The sequence below is a fragment of the Aquarana catesbeiana genome, linkage group LG07 (genome assembly GCF_042186555.1).
Source record: "Aquarana catesbeiana isolate 2022-GZ linkage group LG07, ASM4218655v1, whole genome shotgun sequence".
Taxonomy (NCBI): Eukaryota; Metazoa; Chordata; class Amphibia; order Anura; family Ranidae; genus Aquarana; species Aquarana catesbeiana.
The window spans coordinates 341,172,178-341,182,499 of record NC_133330.1 but is presented as its reverse complement, the minus strand read 5'-3'; positions in this window follow the sequence as shown (position 1 = coordinate 341,182,499).

The window sequence follows — 10,322 nt, the reverse complement described above, 5'->3', positions numbered from 1 at the left end:
AGTACATGTTGGCATTCATGGTCCCCTCAATGATCTGTAGCCCCCCAGTGCCGGCAGCACTCATGCAGCCCCAGACCATGACACTCCCACCACCATGCTTGACTGTAGACAAGACACACTTGTCTTTGTACTCCTCACCTGGTTGCCCCCACACACGTTTGTCACCATCTGAACCAAATACGTTTATCTTGGTCTCATCAGACCACATGACATGGTTCCAGTAATCCATGTCCTTAGTCTGCTTGTCTTCAAACTGTTGGCTTTCTTGTACATCATCTTTAGAAGAGGCTTCCTTCTGGGACGACAGCCATGCAGACCAATTTGATGCAGTGTGCGGCGTATGGTCTGAGCACTGACAGGCTGACCCCCCACCCCTACAACCTCTGCAGCAATGCTGGCAGCACTCATACGTCTATTTCCCAAAGACAACCTCTGGATATGACGCTGAGCACGTGACCTCAACTTCTTTGGTGGACCATGGTGAGGCCTGTTCTGAGTGGAACCTGTCCTGTTATACCGCTGTATGGTCTTGGCCACCGTGCTGCAGATCAGTTTCAGGGTCTTGGCAATCTTCTTATAGCCTAGGCTATTGTTAATAATAGTAATAATAATAATATTGAAGTGGTTATAACTGGCGAGTGTAGATAATAGACAGCAGACAGGACAGACTCCGGTTGGGATTTACTATAACACATACAATGGTGTCTAACGCGCTGCTTTTCTGCAAACGTGATATAAAAATGCGGCGGCACTGCGGTTGGTAATCAAAGCCCAGCAGCGTGGTAATATCACATTTCAGGCCCCATTTAACAGACAAGAGAGCGGGTAAAGCCGGGGGATGGAGGATGGCCGGGGGGGCTGGAGCTGCGTCATTTCACTGATAATATGATTAACTCACAGCACAGACCGCAGTCATAAAGGGGAACTCCGGGAAGTGGCGGAACATTCTGCTGTAATGAGGATGTGTTTGTGTTTGGGGAGAAAGTGTCAGCAATGCGACCGATCGATGGGGAGCGGAGATGAGGAAATGACTCTGTACAAGAAACAAGGTCACACAAGAAATAGAGAGAATTGACTGAGGCAGAAATAAGAGGATTTGGGGCACACGGCGAATCCTAATAAGAATGCGGCAAAAAAAAAAACGTCCAGGAGATGCCCAGATCCTCCCAGTGCTCCGATTCTTCTCTGACTCCTTTTGGGTTTCCTCTCCCCTCATCAACAGGCTGATGTCATTTCTAAAATAAAACCTTTTCCTTTTCATTACACACCTTCCCGCCTGAGGGGAAAACAAATCAAAATGCCTGAGCACAATTTTGCAACTTTGACATGTGTTAGTAAAACCGTACAGATCACCGCAACTACTTTGTGCATCCAGGTGGGCTATACCGCGTTTATTTCTAGGACAAATTAGGCTTTTATTTGGTGGTAAATGGTAATAAATATCTCCTGATTTTCTTTAACTATCAAAGGAAAACTGGCCCAAAATAGTAAAAAAATATATATAATTTGTAATATAACTGTATATTTCTTGCTACTACCATATCCTTCCACCAAAGAACAACCCAAATAAAATTCTCTTGCTCCTGACGATCGCAGAGATATCTCATATGTGTATGTTAGTTGGTGTTTGTATCCGTAGTACGGCCCAGAAACAATAGTGTGCATTTTGCTTTTATTTTATCCTACCTAAAACACACTGACACTGATACTAACTGATACTGATACTGACACTGATACTAACTGACACTAAAATCGATACTGATACTAACTGACACTGATAGTAACTGACACTGATACTAACTGACACGAAAATTGATACTGATACTAACTGACACTTATACTAACTGACACTAAAATTGATACTGATACTAACTGACACTTATACTAACTGACACTAAAATTGATACTGATACTAACTGACACTGATACTAACTGACACTGATACTAACTGACACTAAAATTGATACTGATACTAACTGGTACTGATACTAATTAAAAAAAAAATCCTGTCCAAAAAAATTACTGACCCTGACCTTTGACCCTGACCTTTGACCCAAACACTAACCCTGGCACCGACCTAGATCAAACCTTGATATTGATAAATCTAGGTATTTTTATTTATTTTTTATTATTATTATTTTTTTATATCTCTGCAAGGTCAGAGAGTGATACAATGTATCTCTCTCGTCCTTTCACAGAGACAGAAAACACGGGGGGAGGGCTTCACAGTGACTGATCACTGTGATAGCCAATCACAGGCTATCGCAGCGATCAGGTGACCCCGGAATTGGCCATTCCGGGTCCCAATTGTTAGAAAGGGGCCCGGGGTAGATATGTGCAATTAGTATTTCAGTTCCGAATTAATTTTTTTAACGAATTTCGACAAATTTGTTAATTCGTAAATATCAGAATTAATAAAAACTCGTTTAACAACTTTTTTCCGAATATTGGTACATCCGAATATTAGAAAATTCGGACATTTAAAATCCGAAAATCCGAAAATCTGAAAATCTGAAATAATAACTAATTAATAATAACTTAACTATTACTAAACTATTAAATGATAGGTATTGGAATTTCCTTTCAAATTTGGCTGTTAGTGATCGTAACGAATACAAATTTATCCGAAGTTACGAATTATCCAAAATACCAAATGCCGCATCTAAACAAATGCAACGTAACAAATTAATAACAAATAATAGTAATAAAACGTTTTTATTACTATTATTATTATTTATTAATTAGTTCCATTCCAATTGTTTAGATACGGCATTCTGCGTTATTTCGGATAATTTGTACCTTCGGATAAATTTGTATTCGTTACATTCACTAACAGCCAAATTTGAAAGGTAAATTCCAATACCTAGAATTTAATAGTTAGTTATTATTAGTTGGTTAGTTAGTTATTCTTTTGAATTTTCAGATTTTCTTTCTTATTTTCGATCATAACGAATGACCTGAAAAATGAACAAAACCCGAATAAAACGAAAACCAATGGATTTTTTGGCAGTGCACATTTCTAGCCCAGGGCTCTTGGTGAAAGCCTGGTCTTTGTCTTGGGAGCTCGCCATACGGCGCAATCCCAGCACAAAAAGGGGGATATGCAAATATGCGGCCATGAAGGGGTTATTTTATACCCAGTGATGTCATCACTGGGTCTCTGTGCTTCTCTATGCAATGCAGGCAGATCGTGGCTGGTGTGCGGGGCCAGCAGGGGGCTGTACATAGCTTCCTAAAAACATCACAGCCCCCCCCCCCCCGCCTCAGTGCTCCTTTCAAGAGCCCTCAGTCCTGCTGCAAGCAGTGGGAGGAGTTATGCAAATATAAAAATGTCACGATGAGTGGGTGTCAGCAAGGCTGGGACAAGGGGTGGGCAGGAGGGGTGGCTGCCCTGGGCACTGTGGTATCATGTGAGGTGCGGGGGCGCCAAGAGGAGATTGGAGGGAATTTGTTTTGGGTGGGGGAATTTTGGGGGGGGCCACAGGGGGTAAAAATTGTTCTAGGAGGGGAAATTTTGGGGAGGGGGTGCTAGGAAAGGTGATTTGAGGGTATTTGTGTTGGAAGAGAGGATGGGAGAAAAGGATTTGTGCTAGAAGAGGTCTTATGATAGAGGGGATTTGTAGTAGGAGGAGCCGTGCTGCACAGTGCATTCTAAGCCCTGATGCAGTGAAAAGCTGGTCGTTCAGGAGCGGGTCGGGAAACCGGCCGCAGCGTCCTTAACGACGGATGAGCCATCAGCTGTCAATGGGCTTCCCCATTGAACATAAAAACATTGCCGGCAATAAAAAAGAAAAAAAAAATCAAACAGTGTGCACTGGTCGGTGACTTCACAAGGGGGCAGGGCCACAAGGGACATCGCCAGGGCGGGGGGCGGATCTACATCAGGGGACATTTTTTTTTAAATAAAGGAATTGTCAAAAGCCTGTCTATTGTTTTTATTTATTTTTGACACTTTTTTGGTGAATGGGTAGGGGTACAATGTACCCCATACTCATTCACATGGGGGGGATCTGGGGGCCCCCTTGGTAAAGGGGGCTTCCAGAATCCGATAAGCCCCCTGCCCGCAGACCCCCACAACCACAGACCAGGCTTGTGGGTAAGAGAACCTTGTCCCCATCAACATGGGGACAAGGTGCTTTGGGGTGGGGGGGCAAAGCATCCACCCCCCATGTTGATGGCATGTGGCCTAGTATGGTTCAGGGGGGGGGGGGCGCTTGCTTGTTCCCCCTCTTTCCTGACCTGCCAGGTTGCGTGCTCGGATAAGGGTCTAGTATGGATTTTGGGGGTACCCTACACCATTTTTTTTTTTTACATTTTGGTGTGGTGTTCCCCTTAAAATCCATACCAGACCCAAAGGGACTGGTATGTACTGGGGGGGAGGGGGGGGCCCCCACGTCATTTTTTTCTTTATTTTTTTTAAACCTCAATTTAAATGTGATTTGAGTTTTTTTTTCTTTTGCAAATAAATTTTTGCTGCAGCATGTTCTGTGCATGTTCTGTGCATGTTACAGATGCGCCACTTTACAGGCAGGCTAAGGGGACCCCCAGGCATTATATTTTTTAGTTTTATTGTTTCACTTTAAGCATCATTAAAATCACTGCTCCTTTAAAACGATTGTTTAAAAAAATAAAAAAATTTGCATTGATACATGCCCCCCAGGGCAGTACCTGGACCCCCATACCGTTTTTTTGGCCAATTGTTTGCATATAAGTCTTCAAAATGGCACTTTTGATTTTTCCTGTTCGGCTCCCATAGACTTCAATGGGGTTCGTCGTTTCCCCTATTCTGGAGTTCTGCTGTGAATCGAAAATGGGGAGGGGGGGGGGTCATTCATACATTTTCAGCATTCTGCCCCTAAGCTTTATCATGAATGAGAATGATTGGTATGGAGAAATTCCTTATTGTCTTCTGTTGTCTTTCAGCTTCTATTATTTTGTCTCTTGTTGGACATTCGCTTCGCTTCTCTCTGATCTTCTGTATATTTACTTTTCTTTTGAACTGAAAACCAAGAAAACAAAGGAAGAAGAGACACATTCCTTATAGATGTGATATATGGAGATGTTTGTTCTATATAGAAAGTCTACAAGATCAGAGAGAAGAGCGCACAGCAGATCTCCCGGGAAAAACACACTTTATTCCACAAATCTGTTTATTATAAATGGTTTATTTTTCTTATTTATACACAGAGATCACTGAGCCAGTCACACCAGTCTCTACACCAGAGGAGCTTACACTCTAATGTTCCCCCACAGTCACACACTATTATTATTATTATCATTATATAGCTTTGACATATACTGCAGTGCTGTACAAAGAACACTGAGCAAGTCACATCATTCTCTGCACCAGAGGAGCTTTTCCACCAGGTGGTGCTGTTTTGCAAGGTGCTGTTGGCTCACTATACTTTGCTCTCAGTTGGAGGAAACATCAACCTGGGCCTGTCCTGCAGGCTTCTCCCCCAACCACCATGCAGTGGGTGGGGGGAGACGAAGGTGGAGGCTCTGCAGAGGCGCTGGGGCCTACTCCATGTGCTCAAGCTTCAATGGATCCTGGGCCTGTCCCTATGCAAGGGGAGTCCTTACCAGTCTTCCAGGATAAAGTGGTGAACAGACTTCGCCGCATTGCTAAGGGGGAACAGAAACTTGCTGTCATGAAAGAAGATCTCAGGGAAAAAAAATCCCTGCACAGTAAGTCTGGAAACAGTAAGAGGGAAGTCTCCAAGCTGAAATCTCTGGAAGAGGCATTGAAAAAGCAGGAGAAATTGGTCTCCTTTCTGAAGGAGAGCAGTGGTGTGTTCAGAGAAAAGTGTGAGAATGAGGAGAGATTCCAACAGATGAAGGAAAGTGCCTTTGCCAGTACCAGCCAGAGGGTGGATGCCAGAGCAGTGGCGACAGTATGGATGGGGGTAAGGAAGTGGCTTCACATGGTGGCCCCAGTACTAGCCCTGTCTAAGGATCTGTCATGTCTGAGTCAGTATCTGCCCCCCTCCCTCCCCAGCAGCCTGAGTCATCTCAGGAGGAGGTTGAGGAAAATGGTGGATTGCTGCAGGCCATTACAGAAATGGAATCTCCCTTGAGCGGCACCAACTCATCAGATGAGGATCATGATAAAGGAGTGCTTGCTGAAAATATCCTTCAGTGTGTGGAGAACTTTCCTGAGATTGCACCTGCCAACAGATCCTTGCAATCAGCAGGGAATGCAGGAGGAGCTGGCTGAGAGGAGTCCCACATGGACACTAACAGTGCAGAGCAGGAATGTCGCATGAACATTGAAACTTCAGAGCAGGAGGGCTGTATGAACGCTGAAACAGCTGGTGTTTTTTCTAAACAGAAGACTTTACTTGATGACAGCACTGCTGGTATCTGTGGTACTTCTGGGACTATGGTGAGCGGGACTGTTTGTGCTGGAGGGGAGGAGGGAGGATCAAGTGGTGGGTTATTTACCAAACCAGATTTCAGAGGTTCCTATGCAGCCAGTTAATATTCCTATGCAGCCAGGTAATGTGTCATCTGTCCCGGGTAGGAGCTATGCTAAGCTTGTGTCGGGACAAAGTTATGCTACTGCTGGAAGGGAGCCAGTTATGCGACTTTCACCTAACGCACCTTCCTCCATTAAACGCAGGAATGTGGTACAGCTCAGGTGGGAAGGAGGAGGTATTCCACCTATCAGGAGGGAGGTTGTGGATAAGATCCTAGCCATGGGATTTAAGGCGGAGGATATTTATGTTCTTATCAGTCCGGCTGGTTCCTTTGAACATGATTTGTCATTTGTGCGTCCAGAGTCACTGGATCTGTTTTGGGAACGGTTTGAGCATGTGTACAGTTGTGCTCATAAGTTTACATACCCTGACAGAATTTATTATTTCTTAGCTATTTTTCTGAGAATATGAATAATAACACAAAAAAACTTTTTTTTCACTCATGGTTAGTGTTTGGCTGAAGCCATTTATTACCAGTCAATTGTGTTTACTCTTTTTAAATCATAATGGCAACAGAAACTACCCAAATGACCCTGATCAAAAGTTTACATACCGTGTATTGCCCCCTTTAACATCAATGACAGGTTGAAGTCTTTTGTGGTATTTGTGGATGAGGCTCTTTATCTTCTCAGATGGTAAAGCTGCCCATTCCTCTTGGCAAAAAGCCTCCAGTTCCTGTAAATTCTTGGGCTGTCTTGCATGAACGGCACGTTTGAGATCTCCCCAGCGTGGCTCAATGATATTGAGGTCAGGAGACTGAGATGGCCACTCCAGAACCTTCACTTTAGTCTGCTGTAGCCAATGACAGGTTGACTTGGCCTTGTGTTTTGGATCATTGTCATGTTGGAATGTCCAAGTACGTCCCATGCGCAGCTTCCTGGCTGATGAATGCAAATTTTCCTCCAGTATTTTTTGATAACATACTGCATTCATCTTGCCATCAATTTTGACCAAATTTCCTGTGTCTTTGTAGCTCACACATCCCCAAAACAACAGTGATCCAGCTCCGTGTTTCACAGTAGGAATGGTGTACCTTTCATCATATGCCTTGTTGACTCCTCTCCAAATGTAGTGTTTATGGTTGTGGCCAAAAAGATCAATTTTGGTCTCATTACTCCAAATGACTTTGTGCCAGAAGGTTTAAGGCTTGTCTCTGTGCTGCTTGGGTTATTGTAAGCGGGATACTCTGTGGAATTGTGTAGTAATGGTTTTCTTCTGGCGACTCGACCATGCAGCCCATCTTTCTTCAAGTGCCTCCTTATTGTGCATCTTGAAACAGTATTTCATCTGAAGTTATTTGTGGGTTTTTCTTTGCATCCTGAACAATTTTCCTGGCCGTTGTGGCTGAAATTTCAGTTGGTCTACCTGACCGTGGTTTGGTTTCAACAGAACCCCTCATTTTCCACTTCTTGATTAGAGTTTGAACACTGCTGATTGGCATTCTCAATTCCTTGGATATCTTTTTATATCAATCGAAATAATAAAATGGAGCTGCGCTTAAATAATGTGTTAACCATAAATTAATACAACACAAAAAACGCAAACATAAGCATAAATCTTGGAATTACTCTGAGCACCACAAAATTAATATTATAAATAAATCCATAAGTCATAACCACACATGTGAAATCTTGGTATGACTTGCGACAACACCACAAACTCGTGCTCCTCCACCACATAAAATGTGTGCTTACCAGAGGCAAGCTAACATGGGCTTGCAGCTGTTAACCCCGCCAGGGCCTTGATCCAAAGAAATAGCGATGACGGCTCCCAAATGCTTGATATATTGAATCAGGAACACACAGCAAGCAGCCAAGGGGACTTGATCATTCAGTGGTCTTGATTGAGGACCAGACAGTAACCCAAAATAAAGAGGAGCTCACCATAGTGTAAATCGTAATATGAACATTTATTTAAGGTAAAAAATTGCACTTACACATAGTAAGCGATAAACTTGCAAGAATTATAAAAGCCGGCCGGCAAGTAAACACCCGTCCACTAAGGTACACAGAGCAATGACGTCAGCTTGCCACTCCTCCCAACGCACGTTTCATCACACTCTGACATCGTCCTGGGGCACAGAGTGCGACAAAATGCACATCGGGAGGTTTGGCGTGCTGACGTCATCACGCTCAATGAGACCATTGATTGATCAAGTCCCCTTGGCTGCTTTTGGGAGCCGCCATCGCCATTTCTTTGGATCAAGGCCCCGGCGGGGTTGACAGCCGCAAGCCCATTTTAGCTTGCCTGGTAAGCATGCATTTTATGTGGTGGAGGAGCACGAGTTCATGGTGTTGTCACAACTCATACCAAGATTTCACATGTGTGGTTATGTCTTATGGACTTATTTGTAATATTCATTTTGTGGTGTTGGGAGTAATTCCAAGATTTATGCACATTGTTTGCATTTTATGTGTTGTATTAATTTATGGTTAACACATTATTTAAGCGCAGCTCATTTTATTATTTCTATTTGTTTATATACATAGTTACATAGTTACATAGTAGGTGAGGTTGAAAAAAGACACACGTCCATCAAGTCCAACCTATGTGTGTGATTATGTGTCAGTATTACATTACATATCCCTGTATATTGCGGTCATTCAGGTGATTATCTAATAGTTTCTTGAAGCTATCAATGCTCCCCGCTGAGACCACCGCCTGTGGAAGGGAATTCCACATCCTTACCGCTCTTACAGTAAAGAACCCTCTACGTAGTTTAAGGTTAAACCTCTTTTCTTCTAATTGTAATGAGTGGCCCCGAGTCTTATTAAACTCTCTTCTGCGAAAAAGTTTTCTCCCTATTGTGGGGTCACCAGTACAGTATTTGTAAATTGAGATCATATCCCCTCTCAAGCGTCTCTTCTCCAGAGAGAATAAGTTCAGTGCTCGCAACCTTTCCTCATAACTAAGATCCTCCAGACCCTTTATTAGCTTTGTTGCCCTTCTTTGTACTCGCTCCATTTCCAGTACATCCTTCCTGAGGACTGGTGCCCAGAACTGGACAGCATACTCCAGGTGCGGCTGGACCAGAGTCCTGTAGAGCGGGAGAATTATCGTTTTATCTCTGGAGTTGATCCCCCTTTTAATACATGCCAATATTCTGTTTGCCTTATTAGCAGCAGCTTGGCATTGCATGCCATTGCTGAGCCTATCATCTACTAGGACCCCCAGGTCCTTTTCCATCCTAGATTCCCCCAGAGGTTCTCCCCCCAGTGTATAGATTGCATTCATATTTTTGCCACCCTAATGCATTATTTTACATTTTTCTACATTGAACCTCATTTGCCATGTAGTCGCCCCTCCCCCATTAATTTGTTCAGGTCTTTTTGCAAGGTTTCCACATCCTGCAGAGAAGTTATTGCCCTACTTAGCTTAGTATCGTCTGCAAATACAGAGATTGAACTGTTTATCCCATCCTCCAGGTCGTTTATAAACAAATTAAATAGGATTGGTCCCAGCACAGAACCCTGGGGAACCCCACTACCCACCCCTGACCATTCTGAGTACTGCCCATTTATCACCACCCTCTGAACTCGCCCTTGTAGCCAGTTTTCAATCCATGTACTCACCCTATGGTCCATGCCAACGGACCCTATTTTGTACAGTAAACGTTTATGGGGAACTGTGTCAAATGCTTTTGCAAAATCCAGATACACCACGTCTACGGGCCTTCCTTTATCTAGGTGGCAACTCACCTCCTCATAGAAGGTTAATAGATTGGTTTGGCAAGAACGATTCTTCATGAATCCATGCTGATTACTGCTAATGATATCGTTCTTATTACTAAAATCTTGTATATAGTCCCTTATCATCCCCTCCAAGATTTTACATACTATTGAT